Raw genomic sequence first — 19,812 nt, forward strand, 5'->3', positions numbered from 1 at the left:
AGTTCCTATTATGTTGCTCCTCACTATGTGACATGGTTAGCCTACCTAATGGGGGCTCCTTGTCATTCATGGTGGTATAATTTTAGGTGTAATCATACTAAGTGAGAAACGTAATAGTCTATTTATTCTTGCCTCTAGGCTTGGGGGGCAAGAATATTCCTTTTCCTCTTTCTAAGGTTTCACTATTTTCTTTATGGAGTACATTATTCATAAACTTTATGTCCTTTCTTTCATGGAGTTTTCCTTCATGCGAGCGCATGTCTGTTCTGTGAGTGGGATCTTCTTCTTGCTTGAAATGGTACGTTTATTATGAATAATCTCTCCTTAGAGAAATTTTGTGAATCTTCTTCTTTCTCTCTCTTTGAAAATGACCTCTTCTATTGTGTTATTCATAAATTGATGTCCTTTCTTGAATGAAATTATCCTTCATGTGAGCACATGTTTGTTCCTTGGTTAGGATGTATTCCTTGCTTGAAACAATACGTCTCTTATGAGTAATCTATCTCTAGAAGTTGTGTAATTCTTCTCATTGTCCTACACTTGGGGGGAAATGATCTCTCTCCCTCTCTCTTTCTCTAAGGATACACTCTTTCATATGTTGTGGATGGTGTGAGTTTTATTACTTGATATCATTCCTTGTGTGGAATTGTTGTTGTTCACTCAAGGGTTCTCTCTTATACAAGAGGTGTAAGTCCTTGAATACAATCTCTTTCACACTTGGTAATGTACATCTATAATAAATTCACCCGTCCCCATTGGGATAAAAGTGAGTCATCCTTCATCAAGAATCCCTTTCACCTAGCAATAGGAGGAAGGATTGAATTCTTGTTCTCTTCTGCGCTTCATCCAGAAGATGTTATATTTGTCTAAGATAACTCCTCTTGGAGGTAGACGTATTTTGAACAAAGATCTCTTCTCCTCAAAGGATCTCATTTACACTTACAATAAGATATCTCTTTTCAACTATCTCATCCTTGCTTGAAGAGTATTCACTCTCTTGCTTGGATTTATGACATTGTTGCAAAATGGATATCTTCTTTGTGTTGAAGGTAGGTATCCTTGTTCTACTTTTGTTAAGAAATCAAAATTTAACAATGTTGACATCTTAAGGGGGGAGGGGGGGGGCACCCACACTGCTCGTTTTGTATTATATTTCCCTCGCGCATTGTATCCCTTATACAATGGGTCATTCTCAGAACTAGAGCACAACCTCTCAGAGCGAGATGTCACCACTTTTCTCTTATATAGTGGGTCATTCACGCAACCAGAGCACAACCTCTTAGAGCGATATTTTATCACTTTTCTTTTATACAATGGGTCATTCTTAGAACCACAACATGGACTCTTAGAGCGAGATGATGCCACTTTTCTCTTATGCAGGGTGATTATTCTTGGAACTAGAGCACAAACTCTTAGAGCGAGATGTCATGCCTTTCTTGACACTTGTAATATACATTTTATATAGGTTGTAGCGTACTTGGTCATAGACTCCTATGAGGCGATTCAAACCTCACTTACACACACGTGCATGAGGTTGGGTGTAACTAATGGTGTTCTCACTCTCCTCCCTTACATGGATCACCCAGACTGATTCTGGGGGCTAGATTTCCATGTCTTTCTCTCCATGGATCACCTAGTTCTAGGGGTGAGATGTCAATGGTTTCCCCTTGTTCACCTTTCTTCTCATGGATCACCAAAGTGTGTATTCATGTTCTCTCTCTCCTTCCTCTCATGAGCTCATAGTTTTAATATTGATGGTTCATGGATGATGTCAAATTTTCTCTTTTATGTGATTACTTGTGTTTATGTGATGGCATTTGTCTTTGTGTCCTAGTTAGTTGTTGAGACATCTGAGTATCAAGGTCTCTTTGGCTAGTTGGTTTGTCATCTTGTATGTTGTTTTTGTCATGTATCTTTTGCGCTTTATTTTGTTTTGTGTGTCTTGTTCCTTGTTTTTCTGTGCTCTTTCATATGTTTGAGTGAGTTAAGATCCTAGGATTGGGGGATTTTGTTCCTCAAGATTAGTGACGTCTTATACTCCTTGTGGTATTCCTTCATATCTCTCAACTTCATCTCTATTTCTTCTAATTTACTGGCAGTATTGGTGTAAGCCATGTTGAACACAAAGTACCATTGAGAGGGGGCTGAATCAGTGGTTCCTAAACTTTTTTGACTTTTAAAGCAAATTCAGAATATCAGTTATTATCTTAAGCACTAAACAATTAAACCAGTAAAGCAAAAAGGAAACCAAAGAGAACAATCACACAAATGCAACCCACAACAAAACCCAATATGGGAAAAACCTCAGTGATAAATGTTGTTGAAGACTAGTGGTCCAATCCAGCCTCACAAGTAAAACATTGGATTACAAAGATTTAGGGCACCAACCCTTGCACCAAGCTCCAACTTGGTGATATATATATTGAAATACAATTTTGATATAGTTAAGGCTTCTTATTGCAAATGAATTATGTAACTCTTGATCAAATAGCTTACTGTCGATTGACAATCTTTTCTTCTCCACTGGATCTCACACTACCTGTTGTGAGATCACTCTCTCTAATTCTTGCCCTCTCTTCTCTCTCTCTCACACACACAGCCTCACAACTTACTATGTCGCACTTGGATGTTGTCTTTCTCTACCACACCTCACCAGTTTGCTTAACTGTTGGACCTGCTACAGTTATACCGGTACTCAATCACTATTGGTTAAAACCTCTCACCGGTTTGCTTGCTCACTCACTCTGCAACTTTCTTAGAATAAATTCTAAGGCAAAATGATCCTTCTCAGCAATTAAGCTCTCTTTTCTCTTTTTCTTGTCTCCAAGCATCCTCCCTTTCTGTTTTGAGCTCATATATTTGTATTCATGGATTCCTGCCAAGAATGAATTCAAACACTGTCATGTTAGGTTTTCCTTTTCCAACTCAATACGAATCCCCTCTGATTCGATTTGCTTTTCAGGGATATGATCTTTATGACAACGTTCAATCACCAACCAAACTTCACATTCCAATGCACATTTTCTAAATCTGGAGGTCTACACCACGCTTTTCTGCTTTTCTCTATCACTCGCCATTAATGGATTTGTTGTTTCCTTCACCTAACAGGTACGAAGATCAAATCTTCTTGCAAGATTAGTGCGATTTATTTTCCAGCTTGCCTTCCTCGAGCCACAATCTTCTAGCATCCTCTATGACTTGCAGGTTCCTCATAAAAGCCGACCTACTTACAGATTTGTTACATCGATGCACATTCCACTGACCTGTGCAATAGCTCCACTTGGCATCTAGTTGTCTTGCTTGTCAACATACACCTTTGCTTGGATTCTAATGTTGGTTTGCAATACTTTGTCGACCCAGGTTGACTATCTGTTTAGTCTATCTTACCAGAATGACCATCAAACATCCTTTCTGTTCTATTCACTAGTTGTTATGCCTTCATAACACACAAACAATGTTCATCCCGGTTTATGCCTTGCCGGTAAGCCTTTTTATCGGTAGCCTTCCTTCTATCTACTCACTCTCATGTGTATTTCCATCATAGCATTCACCACTTCTAACTTACTGGTGACCTCGCCAAACCGGTTGACATCAATGACAACTTAATGCCAAATTGCCAACAAGCCATACTCCCGCTAAAGTGGGGGCTAAATGTAGTGTCATAAAATTGTGACCCTTGCAATTTTAACCATATTTGAGGCCCTCACCTTGGAGACAGTATCTTCTTCTCCAACCGAGTCCCCTTTCTACACCTTCACCTTTGAATTTCTCCAGTTTGAGCCCCAAGATGGCCTTGGGACCCTATCCGGACCCCAAGATAGGACAGGATAGGGGTGTGGCACCCCTATCCCCCCTCTTAGGGTGGCCCCAAGATAGGTCCCCCAGGTCCTATCTACATTTCAAGATTCCAAACTTCCTCGATGTTGGCCTTTGGTGAGATGAATTAATTCTTTGAGGCATGTATAAAAGGGAGTTAGTCTTCTCATTTGCATAGACATGAAATACACAAAATACATGATAGGCGAAATTCAAGCGAAAGGTCTTCATCAAGTATTCAAGTCTTCAAGCATCCATCAAGTCTTCTTCATTCATCCATTAGAGCAACATTACAACATTCATTTGTAAGCATATGTGTGTGTTATGTTTTTATCATGTTACATACCATTTCATGCAACACTTGTGATTACATTCAAGAGGTAAAGCAATCATCATCAACAAATTACAGATCTACAAGGTATACATTTCCATCATTTACATTTAAGCATTTGCAATTACTTTCTTTCAAGGTTGATTCCTCAACCAAGGTTTGACTGAGGCAAACCCCTATCCACAACCCTTCTTCCCTTCTTTTCTATGTGTAGGTTGCAGGTGCACAAATGTAATTGTAGGTTTGGGCTTCATTTGTAGAGACAGAAAAAACCTTTTCATTGCGCGCATTTTTCGGAGGACCGTGTGCACTTTCAACATGGTCCTGATGAATTTTCTCTGAATTTGCAGGGCAGATCTGTATCAATCTAAATATTTCAGATCCAAATTTACAACACGATCCCAAACTAGTAGCTCCTCATTTCACCCATTTTATCTCTCATTTCTACATAGTCAACAAGTCAACTCATCTACTTACAAAAGAGGGCAAATTACATTCCAACACTTGTAATCCACTTAGAATTCACATCCTTGTTTCCCTTGGATTTGGATTTAGTGGATTCAACCCCTCTTTTGAATGCAGATTATATCCCAAGTGAAAATCATCCTAGTGATTTCCTTTCTCTCTCCTAGGTGGGGAATCACTAGGGTTCGATTTTCCACTTTACAATAAGATTCTTCAAGATAAGGGTTTCATGCAGTTCATCCATTTCCCATTATTTGATGAAGCAAAATGGATCCGGTACATCTTGATCATAATCCATGATAAGTTCATATGGTTAGATAGGCCCTATTAGATCACTAAGTAGGCGATTCAAGCCGTAACATGCCTAAGTGCAACCGGTGAAGTGCCTAGTCTAAAGAAGGTATCAAATAAAACTGTGATATCCACTACCAGTTCAAATTTTGACAACAAAGCAATGGTTATCAGTGACATCTTGGAGCATGATGTCAAATTTGCATCAATGGTAGTTGGTTACAAGGTCTAGCAGTCAAGTAGGTAGAATTGGTTTTTGGTACAACAATATTTTCGGCATATTAGATGCGTAAGGGGAATAAAAGGTATGATTTATGTGAAGTTCTTTTGAGCGAATTGTTGAGTAACTTGAAGAAGATCAAGAAAGACAAAAACCAAACCTTCAAGTTCAGTTCCCTTATCATTTGTTTGGCATTATACTTCCTAAATGAGATCCTCGGTATAAAAGGGAAGGTCCAATGGGCCTATGATAAACCGGTGACCGTGTAAATCAAGGAAGGATTGTGGGGTATAGGTGACACTAAAATGAGAATATCCACATTATGGGGCTATTTAAGACCTTTCAGGCCTCTATGAAATCCCAAGAAAGAATCCCTAAGGAAATTATAGAGAAGTATGAGAAGACAATTTGTTTCATGGTTGATAAAGATTAATGCCATATGGAGGCGGTTGAGCCGAGGACAGTTTGGATCATGCCCTTGGGATATGAAGTTGATGCTATTATGCTTGAAGCATATGCTCAACACCTATTCATCCAGCTCATAGATCCAAAGGAAGAAAGAGTAGGAACATTCAAGGAAAGGGACCTCACCTTGCACAAAAAGTTCACTGATGTCGGTAGGAAGAGAAAGATCAGAAAGGAAGTGAAGGTTTTTGTAGAGAAGATGGGATTGACAAAGGAGGCTATATAGAGGGCAAGAGCTCAAAATATACTAAGAGAAGAGGATGTAATCAAGCCACAACCCAAACCAAAAGAGCCTCCTAAGCAACCCAAGGAAAAGCCTAGCAAATCTGCACCTCTCTCCAAAGTGAAGAAATTGGAACCTCCACCCAAGCCCAAGCCAACTCTATCAATCAATGGAGTTGAGAAAAGGAAAAAGGAGAAGCCTTCACTGGAGTATGTGGCAGCTGAGAAGGAGTCAGAGTCGGATGAGGAAGTCCAGAAAGTTAAGAAGGCTACTACTACTTATGCTAGAGTAGTCAGAAAGCCATCTGGTGATGCTCAACCCTCCAAGAAGACAAAGAATCAAGGAGAGCCATCTAAACAGCCTAGAGGAAGCAAGAAGCAGAAACTAAGATAGATGAAGCTTCAAATTCCGGTAACGTTAAGTTCATCCCTCCAAAATCCTTAGAAGAAATCAAGAATGAAATAATAAAGGATAGAAATTTGAATAATCTTTTTGTATACTATGAGAATGTTTATGACAAGGAGTAGAGGGAAATTGAAGAAGTAGTTGTTCAGTACATGAATAACTTCAGTAGAGCTTTAATTGAACTGTCATCTGAGATTTTTAAAGACATAAAAGTTTAGATATCCGGAGAAATGTTGCTTGCAGGAAAGATGAAGAAATGCAATACTATGTTTTAGTAAACATTTGTTCAATTATATCTAGGGATGAAGTTGAAATATTATTGAAGTTGGCCAAAGAGAAATTCAGAAGAAAGAGGAGAATTAACAGAATTATGCTTGATAAAATCGATGAAGTTGCATAGGAGACAACACAAATAATAAAAAACTTTTTGTGTTGAGATATGAAGTGAATCAAACAGAGATTGCCACCCACCCGACATAGCACATTCCTGAAAACACTTCCATTCTAGAAGTAATTGCAAAAGTCTCTGGTGGTTTGAAGGATCAACCATTTGTTGATTCGGTTGAGCATGATATTGTACAAGTTACACCTACTAAGAATCCAGTAGAAGATATCTCCGATGAAGCTACTTAGGACCCTCCTGAGATAGAAGTAATTTTAGAGATGATAGTTGAGGAGATAACAAAAGGTGAAGAGAGTTGTTGAAAAGGAGAAGGGTAATGAGCCAACAGAGAAACCTTCGACAACCATGATTGCGGCCAAAGGTAAGGAGATTGATGTAGAGGATGATTTTTCTCACAGTCCAGTGGATTTGAGCACCTTATCCACTCTTCAAGACTTGAAACTTTCCACTCAATCTCACATCAAGGCAAGTGAAGACTTGTTGAAATCTCTCTTGCAACAGAGGTTTTGGAAAATCTTTTGCCTAGTTTTAGTCAAGACTCTGGTGCTTCTCCCTCCGGAAAGCTTAAGAACACGTTAAATGTTGTCAACACTCATTTTGTATCAATAGAAAAGGCTGCAAATGTTTTTGTATAGAAAAGATTTAATGAGATGAGATTGCAGAATAAATTGAAAGAAGTTGAGAGAGATAGAGCGAGCCTAAAGACTGTTATGAAGAGTGTAGAAGAGGCATTGAATGAAGGCGGTAAAATTTTCAAATCATGTCTATTTCTACCCAAATTTACTGTAGACATTGATTAGAAAATAAGAGATCTTGAGGGTAAGTTAGCCAATATCTGTCATTCTTTTGCACCCCAATCAATTTTTTTGAGTAACTTTGAAGCACAAATTTTGGATTATACCGATAAAATAAAGAGTTTGAATAAAGACAAGGAGAAAATTTTGAGTAGAGTGGGGAGATATGAGAAGTTTGATAACTACCCAGATGGACACCTTACTTGGAGCACAACAAGATGCAATTAGTGCCTTAGGTAAATCGGTGCCATATAATCTTTAGAGTCTTGAGGTTTATGCATTCATGTATAGTGCCCTAATAAGTGTTTTGGAGTGTTTCCTGAGAGGATGGAACCAATATTTGGAATACCTGAAGGTGACCTACTCAGACATATTTAAATTCATGTAATCAATTGCATTCATTCTTTTGTACATAAGTTTTGGCGGATTCCCACCCTTTGACAGTGATGCCAAAGGGAGAGAGAGAGAGAGAGAGTAGTTAAAAATAGAGTAGAAAAATGGAGAAAGTCATGTAGATTGATGCACATCTTTAGGGGGAGTCAGCCAATCAGTGAGTGTATAGATTTTTAATTTGTCGAACTGCTTGCAGTGATTGGGGCACTTATCATTTTTCACCAGTGTTGCCATCAATGCCAAAGTGGGAGATTATTGGCATTTGATGTTCTGGTGATGATTTAGTGAAGATTGTTGTTTCCTAATGCTTATAGATTCTTAGGAGTTGTCATTGATGGCAACTCAGCAAACTGATCTAATCCGGTATGGAGTTTTGGCTAATCGGATGTCTTGAATAAAGTATTTCTAGATTAAGACTGTCGATGCAGTTCAACATATAGTTTTGTGATCATTCTCATTTTTGGTAAAGCAAGTTCAGGTTTTGGTGATCAGTGATTAGTTGGTTGGGTAAATGAAGTAGATTATCATGATAATTCACCCTCCACTAATGATTCCTATGCTTGATTAAAGGTTTGGTATTCGGTAGAGCAATAAATCATAGTATTCATCATATTTGGTGGTATAATGTGTGACTAGATTCTTAGAGTTGATTCTAGTGATTGGTGATGTGTTCAAGATGGTTGATGAGATCTATAGGAAGTGTGTGATCATATATTTTGGATCCAAAATATGGTTTGGTAAAATATCTAAGCTGGCTTGCAGCTACACGTTTCATTTTTTATATTTGGTGAAGCTAACTCGCGGAAGATCATTTTTCTTGGTGCGGATATATAAGATCGATTGGGTCAATTCCTTTTTGGTATGAAGATGATATGTGTGATGATTTTAGAGTGATCGAGAGCAGTTACATGTTCACATCCTTGCATTGTGTTGATTCGGTAAGCATAACAGTGCGAAACAAAGTAGTTTATTAGGATAGTGCAGCGGATCAATTTGTTCCTAACCAAAATTGATACTTGGCATAGTTAGATGCTATTTACCAGTTCATAACTTAGTGTAATCCTTTTTTAATCATCTATAATGCAGCAATCCTTCCTCCGAGGTCGTAGCCCTAGTTTTGTAATTGAGCAGTGAGCTCTAGGAAGTGTGCCTGAATGCAAATGCATTCCCCTAATGTAATATTGTTTTGCTACTGGCCATAGAATAATATTGTGGGTTCAAATCCCATCGTGGTTTTTTCCTTTCCGGGTTTCCATGTAAAAATATTGGTGTTATGGTTATGTGCTTGATTGCTTTGTGTTTATACATTTCAGTTTCTTATTTGTGTATTCGGTTGATTAAGAATCAGATTAATAAATTTATAAATACCAGAACACTGATTCACCCCCCGCTCTCAGTGTTCATGGATTCCAACATCCACCACATCCATGGCAAGATTGTTCAATATTGTTGTATACACATAAAAATGTCTATGAGTGATTAAATAAATATTTTATATTTATTTAATATTTATTCTTCTACTAAATAGTTAATTTGAAAAGATTAATTTATATAATTTATTTCGTGTCTTTCTATTAATTAATTTAATTGAAATATTTTATTAATTAGTTCATCTATCCTATTCCTCTAATTAATTAAATATCTAATATTTAATTATTCTTCTAATCAGTTAATTAAATATCTAATATTTAATTATTTCCTTCAATCATTTAAATATCTAATATCTAATGATTATTCTTCTATCCTATAGTCTCAAATATTAAATAATTCTAAATTGTTTAATCCCTTATCCAACTCATTCTTCCATCTCCACTTCATCTTCCCTTTGCCAGCTCATTAATCATGTGGCTAAAGATATTAATATTTCTTAAATATTAATTCATCATTTATCTCCAACCTCCAAATTTAATGAAATATTGTGTACGTACACATATTTCCTAACCTTCTTCTATATTCCCTCCAACATCAGTACATCTTAGGAAGGACTTGAGTCCACTTGTCCTCTCATGTCTAAATCTTCTCCAACCATCCCTAGATTCCCTCAGTCAGCAACCCCATCAAGGTGAGATGAGTGACACTTGTCTTCTTCTTCCCCCTTTTTCTCAACCTTCACCTTTGCTCATAGCCATCCAAATCTGCAGATCTGATCATGACCGTTGATCTGGGCCACATCATCTTATCCTCTCAAAATCTATAAAATTAGGAGTTTGAGTTGAGAAAGAGTTAGTCTTCAAGTGAGTTTTCAAAGCTAATCATTTGTGAAAAATTATGCATCTGTGAGTTTTAATCTTGAAGCAAATAACATAATCATTTAGTATAAACATTTAGCATAGTCATTTAGCATTGCATATCATAGTATCAGTTAACTATCCGTTATCAGTCTATTCTTCATATGCCATTTTGGAAGCTATCAGTGCTTGTCTAAGAGCACACCATCTGCAACTAGGAACAGTGGAGTTAGGACACAATGAAACTTAAATCATGAAGGTAATAATAATGTTTTTATTTTATATGTATTTCATGTAGTTTCATTGGTTGAGTTTGGATTTCTTGTAGCCTTTCCTTTGTATTTTTTGAAACTAACATGTTGCAGGCAGTATTCTGATGATGAAATTAAAATTGACACATTTTGGCACCCACCGTGGGGCTCAGAGCCTCACATATTATTTCTAATATCCTATCTAATTCTTGCAAAAAATAAATTTAATGCATTTGTAATACAAATTCACGCATGTGTGAGTTCTAACAATGCCTTTATTTGATAGGTTAGTGCTTTTACCCTTCAGGTTAGCGCATTTTTCATTTAGGTTAGCGCTTTTGTCTGTAAATCAACGCATTTAATTTTCAGAACAACGCTTTTGTCCTTCAGGTTAGCGCATTTGTTAGTTTGGTTAATGCTTTTGTCAGAGAATTCTCGCTTCTTAGTCCGCAGAGCAACATTTTTGTGTTTCAAGTTAGGGCTTTTGAGGTGAAAGACAACGCATTTGTTAGGATAGCACTTTTATTTGCAATTGATAGAATTTTCTTGCAGGTTCGAATGTCCAAGAACTTAAATTTTTCAAACTACTGACATGCATGTGCGGGATTATTTTTTTAGCAAATTTCATGCATTTCCTCACCTAGTTAATTAAGAGTTTTATTTTGGAAAGTAACACATCATGTCATGCTCATTTAGCTTAAGTTAGGGGGATAAATTAATAGCATGCAACTAGCATTTTGAGTGACTTCTTTAAAATAGTTGCACATATATTTTAGAAAATCTAAAATGGACTGGTGTTTTCCGTGCTTGATGAAGTAGTAGGTAAGTATACTCTCACCATCATACGGTGATTAGAAAACCAGACCTATTTTCTTTTATGTATTACCTTTGGAGGGCTTGCCTTCCTGAGCTGCCTTGAGGGGGCTAATGAGAGGGGAACAACCCAAAGTGGAAACAAGCTAATACCGAGTCTTTCCAATCCACTCTAAATAAATTATGTTTGTGACGAAAGTCACAAGCAACATGTGCTGATAAGTTCATACTGACACTATGTTTCTCCATAAACACTATGGAGCATAACCTCTATAGGCTAGGAATCTTCTATATTTACAAATCTGAAAGTGTCGCATGTATGGCCACATGACCAGAAGCCTTTACTAAAAATTACTTGTACTAGTTGCCAAAATCCTTCTAGTTGTTGGTGCGGAAGGTCAGACCTCTGAAGCGACTCACACACATACGGTTCTTAGTAGAGATATAAAGTTTGCCTTGGGGAGTTTTCATGGAAACTGGTGCTTGGTTGCCCCAGAGAAGTGAGTGCCGAGGGTGGAGCCAGTGGAGTCAAGCATCTAAATATCCGCTTTGAATAGCGTAGCTTCGGGGGAAACCTAATGTGAGATTCAACAATTATTGTCTCAGCTTGCCATAGGATTTGCACTTGCTTATGCATTTTGTTTTTCAAAAACATTGTGTCTTCTATGTCTATGACATGTTCAAAATGGTCAAAAATTGAAGAAAATCATCATTTAAAAATGAGCGAAAATCCAACAACTTGCTGAAGGATTTGAGAAGAATCCTTGAAACATAATCAGAATAGTGCTTTCAAGAAACAAAATAGTGCTTTTATCCCATAAGTTAACACTCTTTGCCACAAGAGTTAGCACAAAGGATTTTTCACATCTAAAAAGCATATCAAACCAAAATTTCAACATCAGTATCAAAACACTTCTTGAGTAGATTTGTCTCTAAACCATGACACATTTTCAAACTAGTTCAATAACCGGGTCACTAATCCAACAGGCTATTCCCGAAAGGTTTCCATAAGCATAAACATTCAACAAGCTATTGATTCAAACATTTTAAGTACGAAAATCAACATCATTGTCAAGTTTCTCATCAGGATATACCAAATCCTCTATCACAAAGCTTGATCAATTTATCTTGTGTTCATTATCTTGGATATATATTTCCTATTTTGAACATAGGTCATATCAAAATCAAAATTGCACCAACATCGGAATCAAACAAACTTGTAAACTGTCAGATGCTTATATGACTTTTAAGTATCACCTTAAGAAAAGAAAACCTAGTTATAAAGCTACTTAGAAAAGAATAAGATTCTTGTATATCAATTGCAAGATCTTATTAAAACATAAGACATTCCTACACTGTTTTCATCACTATTTACGTTGCTGCGGGATAGAGTTTGATGGAGAAATTTTGCAAGGACGTTCTTTTCAACAAAGAGAAGCTTTATCACAATGAACAAACAATAGTGGTAAAATCAACAAAGCATATCTTCCTAAACCAATAATCACCTATTGACTTGTCCTTTGGAAACTTTAAAAAATTTGAAACAATCACATGCCAATTTGGACTAGAGCTCAATACAAACAACTTTAAAGGGATGTAATATAACCTTTGAAATTGGTTTGGAGTTGAGAAGAGTGGTTGATCTTTTTATATGCCTCTTGATTCAAGTTTAAAGTCTACCCTTGAATGAAGGTTTTATGGTTTGTGATAGATACTCTGCATCAAATTGATATCAGAGCTAGAAGAGCTTGAGAGTGTGAGGAGTGACAACTCACACCAGAACCTAGCCAAGAAGGATTTGTTATTTGGTTTTTGCTGATGAGATTTTGGTTGCAAGGTGCTTGTCCATCTAATGAAAAAAAGGCAGACAAGGAAGGTCTGTCTAGGGCCAAAGGGATGGTCGAGGGCCATGGGATGGTCCATTGATTAACAAAAGACTAGGGAGAGAGGAAAAAAGGTTGTTGGTGAGGTGATGCAACATGGAGAAGTGGAATTATGGTTGGTAAAATCACTTAGATGGCAACCACTACAAACTCCATTGGTAGGAGTTACAAAGCGATTGTTCGAGAAGGAAGCAACAACATAAAGAGGCATAAAGAGGTAAAGATGAAGATAAAGGTGAAATTTCACTCAAAATTTTTCTTGTAGGTCATTGTACCCATGTTTCCAAGGGCCTTGGAAACTTTTCAAGGTTGGGAGTATGGTGCAGAGGAACCTAAGCACACAAGCATACCAGGAGGTCAAACATCATAATATGAACAATTTTATTGTATTTGAGTCATTTATAATGTATTAAGGTTATTTGAATCCTTTTAATCATAATATGTAAGGATAAATGAGCCATTTTGTCCAAAGATATCATATTTGGTCCATCTTGAAGTGTTAAAAGTGTCCATGTAAGGGTTAGAGTCATTTGTGTCAAAAATGCAAAAATGTAAAAATTGCAAAGTTGCAACATTGCCAAAAAGTGCAACAAAAGTGTAAAAGTGAAATCCATTGGTCATGAGGTGGTTAGAGTAGTTAGGAAGGAGTTGGAAATGGTTTATAAAACCATGTTTGGTCAAAATAAAGGGAGTAGAGCAGTTTGGAGGGGATTTGACAAAGATTATCCATCAAACCCTCAAACTGTCATAAGGTTTTAAGGAATCTGTTGTTGTCATAGATCCATGGAGGATCACATTTGGTGTAATTTTTATATGTATATGTTATTTAATAATATATTAATAAAATATATTTCATATTAATCCTTTCTTATGCATTTGTGTGGAGTATTTGGCAAGATATGTTTGTTTTTACAATAATTGTCAAAACCCTGCCAAGGGTTACCCATTTTTGGGAAAATGCTCATAACTTTTGATTTAACCATTGGATATGACTGAAATTTGGAGAGAACTTGTTTAACTAAGTAATATAAAGTTATACCAAAGATATTTTCTTTAGGATAAATATTTAAAAATTTATTGATGACGGTTTGTTACAGTTCATGGTGAAAGGCGCACTGGTGAAGGCAGTAGCAGTCTGGTTGCAACATTTAGTGTGGTCACACGAGGAATCATAATAAAGAAAGGCTATATATTTTGGAAAGGTCTTTGAATCCTATTTCCAATGCTTTATGTCTTACTTAATTTGGTCACAAATTGAATAATTTGTGATATTTTTTGGTGAAAACAGTTTTTAAGGGATGAAACCTTGAACTAGGGTATTCCATGGCAAATAAGAATTTGTTCTCTCATGTTATGGTGAATGTTATGATCTGAAATATTGATTGAAGGTCTTCAGGGATGTAATATAATGTTTGAAATTATTTTGGAGTTGAGAAGAGTGGTTGATCTTTTTATATGCCTCTAGATTCAAGTTTAAATTCTACCCTTGAATGAAGGTTTTATGGTTTGTGATAGATGCTCTACATCAAATTGGTATCAGAGCTAGAAGAGCCTGAGAGTGTGAGGAGTGACAAATCACACCAGAACCTAGACAAGAAGAATTTTCTATTTGGTTTTCTCTGGTGAGTTTTTGGTTGCAAGGTGCTTGTCCATCTAGCTGCAAGAAGACAGATAAGGAAGGTCTGTCAAGGGCCAAAGGGATGGTCGAGGGCCATGGGATGGTCCATTGATTGCCAAAAGAATAGGGAGAGAGGAAAGATGAGAACTCCTAGGTGAGGCACAAAGTTTATTGGTGAGGTGATGCAGCATGGAGAGGTGGACTTATGGTTGGTAGAAGCACTTGGATGGCAGCCACTACAAACTCCGTTGGTAGGAGTCACAAAGCGATTGTTCGAGAAGGAAGCAACAACATAAAGAGGAATAAAGAGGTAAAGATGAAGACAAAGGTGAAAATTTCACTCAAATTTTTTCTTTCAGGTCATATTACCCACGTTTACAAGGGACTTGGAAAATTTTCAAGGTTGGGATTATGGTGCAGAGGCATGTAAGCAAAAAAGCATACGAGGAGGTCAAAAGTCATAATATGAACAATTTTATTGTATTTGAGTCATTCATAATGTATTAAGGTTATTTGAGTCCATTAAATCATAATATGTAAGGATAAATGAGCCATTTTGTCCAAAGATATCATATTTGGTCCATCTTGAAGTGTTAAAAGTGTCCATGTAAGGGTTAAAGTCATTTATGTCAAAAATGCAAAAAAATGTAAAAATTGCAAAGTTGCAACATTGCCAAAAAGTGCAACAAAAGTGTAAAAATGAAATCCATTGGTCATGAGGTGGTTAGATTAGCTAGGAAGGAGTTGTAAATGGTTTATAAAACCATGATTGGTCGAAATCAAGGGAGTAGAGTAGTTTAAAGGGGATTTGACAAAGATTATCCATCAAATCTTTAAATTGTCATAAGGTTTTAAGGAATCTGTTGTTGTCATAGATCCATGTAGGATCACATTTAGTGTAATTTTTATATGTAGATGTTATTTAATGATATATTAATTAAATAAATTTTAGATGAATCCTTTCTTATGCATTTGTGTGGAGTATTTGGCAAGATATGTTTGTTTTTATAATAATTGTCAAAACCTTGCCAAGGGTTACCCGTTTTTGGGAAAATACTCATAGCTTTTGATTTAACCATTAGATCTGGCTTAAATTTGGAGAGAACTTGTTTAACTCAGTAATAGAACTTCATACCAAAGATATTTTATTTAGGATCAACAGTTAAAAATCTATTGATCATGGTTTGTTACAGTTCATGGTGAAAGGCAAACTGGTGAAGGCAGTAGCAGTCCGGTTGCAACATTTGGTGTGGTCACATGAGGAATCATAATGAAGAAAGGCTATATGTTTTGGAAAGGTCTCTAAATCCTCTTTCCATTACTTTTTTTCTTACTCAATTTGGTTATGAATTGAATAATTTGTGATATTTTTGGTGAAAATAGTTTTTAAGGGATGAAACCCTAAACTAGGGTATTCCATCGCAAATAAGAATTTTTTCTCTCATGTTTTGGTGAATGTTATGATCTGAAATATTGAATGAAGGTCTGTAGGGATGTAATATAACCTTTTAAATTGGTTTGGAGTTGAGAAGAGTGGTTGATCTTTTTATATGCCTCTTGATTCAAGTTTAAAGTCTACCCTTGAATGAAGGTTTTATGGTTTGTGATAGATGCTCTGCATCAATATAATAAAAGCATCAACATCCACTTCACAACAATAAAATTTAGTAGAGAAATTACAAATAATATCTGCTCAAATATCAATTTTGGAACTTCTCAAAGTTTCACCTATGCGTAAGGAAATTTTGGAAAAAGCTTTAGTGGAAACAACAGTTCCAAAAGACTTGGATGTGGATCAGTTCCAAAACATGGTGGGACACCTTATAGCCCCTCATTGCTTATCATTTTAGGAAAATGATGACACATCCTTGCAACATCCTCACAATTATCCTTTACATGTTAAAGTCACCATTAATAAAATTCGTGTCAAACGCTCATAGATGGTGGAGCGGGCTTAAACATTTGTGCATTAAGTTTAATAAAAGGTTTGTGATATTCAGAAAATGCAATAGATCCAAAGAATAAAATAACTATTAAGGCTTATGATGAAGAAAATCATTCTTCTAAAGGAACTGTGGTGTTGGCGATCAAAATAGGACCTGTGGAAAAGAATACATTATGTCAGGTTTTAGATTTGAACCTCTCTTACAACATTCTTTTGGGAAGATCGTGGATTCACACCATGCAAGCAGTTCCATCTACATATCATCAATGTGTAAAATTTCCTCATGAAGGACAAGAGGTCACTATAATTGCAGAATCTAGCCAATAATGCAATAATCTAAAGCCAACACAAGATACAAGAGTTCCACATAACAGAGAATTAGTATATCCTACCAAAGAAATTCAAGAAAAGTTATGGGAAACCTTTGAGAAAAAGCTCAAATTGAATGATGAAGGAATGGGAAAATATTCTTTGCATAATTTTCCACTTTCACCTAAGTCATATGGAAAGCCTACAAATATCCAATCAAAGACCTCGAAGAAATCAAAAGATATGTTTAACAGAGCATTTGTTAGAGCTGGAACCCTTGAAGAAGAAACCGAAGACAAGGACATTCTTGGTTGGTTGTACAAAGATGAAAATGAAACTATAGTAACAACTATAGAAGTCAATATTCCCATAGAACAATATGGCAAGGGTTATAAAATCATACAAAAAATGGGATATGAAGGAAAAGGACCAATTGGTAAGCGACATCAAGGTATTTCAGAACCTATTTGTCTGCACTTGCAATCTAAAGAAGATAAATCAGGACTTGAATATCTAAAATCAAATCAAAAGCAACATAATCATCAATAGCCAAAGTGGAGAAAGAAATCAGTCTCTAAAGAAGAACAATGGTAAGAAAAGCTACATCAAGCAGCAAAAATAGTAGCCAATAAGTAGAAACAAGAAGAACATGAGAAACAAGAAGAAGAGATTGCAATCAAAAGAAAAGAAGAATCTTGTCAACAAGTTCAAGGAATATGAGCAAGTGCAAAATCTGAACAAGATATTCCAGAAGTAGTGAAAATCGAGATGGCAGAAATTAGGGAACTTTTTGCACCATACAACATTCCTTTGTGGTATAGTGGTATAGTCCTAGATAATGGTTCAAAGAAAGATTCAAATGAATATGAATGGGGTCTAGATGTCTCATCTAGTATATCAAGTGAAGAAAGAAATGAAGAGCAAGAAACTATCACAAAGGAAGACTTGTTTATTACAAAACAAAAGATGGAGTTAGAAAGAAGACAAGAAGAGCTCAGAATCCAGAGAAAAGAGGCATATACAAGACAACAAAAGAAAGGGCATGACAAAGATAAAGAAATAACGCCGCAAGAAGCAAAAATAGATATGGATCAAGCATCTAGAAATATTAGATTTCTATCAAATAAAGAGAAAGATGTACCAAGGTATGGCAAAACCATAGAAGAACTAAGAGATAGTCAAGTAGGATTGACTATTAGTTCAGAAGAAGTTGAGTTTGAAAGAAGACAAAAGATAGCAAAAGAATTCTTTATATCATGTACACAAGTATGTCTACTTCAAAATGCAAATGAATTTATTAAAAATAATCAAGAAGGAACTTGCAGTACTAAAGATGCGTGTGTTGATATAATCCATTCGTTTAAGAGACAAACGCCAGATGAAGAGCCATTTGAGTGTGAACTACAAAATGCTAATACTGATTTTGTTAGAACTAATTAGAGAATACTTGGGAGAGATAATCCTCAAGATCGTTCTATTTATGACATTACCTACTCTACGCCAAATTATGACCATTATGTCATGAACTTTGAATCACCTAACAATGACAATGATTATGACTTACCCCTTCTTCATCCTTTACTAATTGATTGGGATAATCTAGAAAACCCCGAATTAGATGTCTTTTCCAATGATCACAACTTAGCTATGTATCTTAATGTTGTCGAACCCATAACACCTAAGATATCTTCCATTGTGGAATCAAGTAACTTTTCTTGCAGTCAGGAGAATGCCAAACTTTCCAGTCGCAAAATTGAAATAAAACAAGGAAAGATACCTATTGTTGAAAACCATTTCATGGAAACACTAGATCAATCAAAAGGGAAAATAAAGGACGTATCTGACGGTGAAAAACTATTGGACGTGCCAGAAGATGGAAAGTTTGACATCCTCCCTGCATATTTTCAGGAGAGATCTGCTATTCTAATAGAACCAACATAAGCAATAAACATTGGAACATCAAAGGACCCCAAGATACTTCATTCTGCTGCCTCATTATCAGATAAAGAGAGGAAAGAATACATAGAATTATTTAGACAAAGACAAATAAATTTTGCTTGGTCCTATGCTGACATGCCGAGACTTAATCCAGTTCTTATAATGCATCATCCCAATGTGGATTTAAAAGCAAAACCAGTTAAGAAAAAGCTAAGGAAGATGCATCCACACATTGCTCTTCTTGTAAAAGCCAAGCTAAAGAAACTATTAGATGTGGGTTTCATAACACTTGTTGCCCATCCAGAATAGGTTTCAAGCATCGTACCAGTGTCAAAGCCGGATAAAAGCATAAGATTCTACACCAATTTTAAAGATTTGAACAAAGCATGTCCCAAAGATGATTTCCCACTACCCAACATTGATATAATTTTGGACTTATCAGCAGGGCATGAGATGTTTTTATTAATGGGTGGCTTCTCAGGATACAATCAAATAAAAATTTCCCTTGAAGATCAAGAAAAGACAAAATTCACCTGTGCATGGGATACTTATTGCTGGAATGTTATGCCATTTGGGCTTAAGAATGTTGGAGCGACTTATCAAAGGGCTATGATGACAATTTTCCATGATATGATGCATACATTTATGGAAGATTATGTAGATGATATACTTGAAAAATCTCATACAAGACAAGAACATTTGAACATCTTAAGAAAGATCTTTGATAGGCTGGAAAGATATTAGTTGAGATTAAATCCAAAGAAATGTGCATTGGGAGTAACCTCTGGAAAACTTCTTGGGTACATTATATCAGCCCGTGGAATTGAAGTAGATCCTGAAAAGGTCAAAGCCATCATGGAGATGGAGTCACTAAGGAACATAGGTCAATTGTGATCTTTACAAGGAAGATTGCAATCAATCAAAAGATTTGTCTCTCAATTAGCATATAGATGTCATCCATTCACTCATCTTCTACATAAGAATGTTCCATTCAAATGGGATCACAAATGTGAAGAGGCTT

This window comes from Cryptomeria japonica, chromosome 10, assembly GCF_030272615.1.
Source record: "Cryptomeria japonica chromosome 10, Sugi_1.0, whole genome shotgun sequence".
NCBI lineage: Eukaryota > Viridiplantae > Streptophyta > Pinopsida > Cupressales > Cupressaceae > Cryptomeria > Cryptomeria japonica.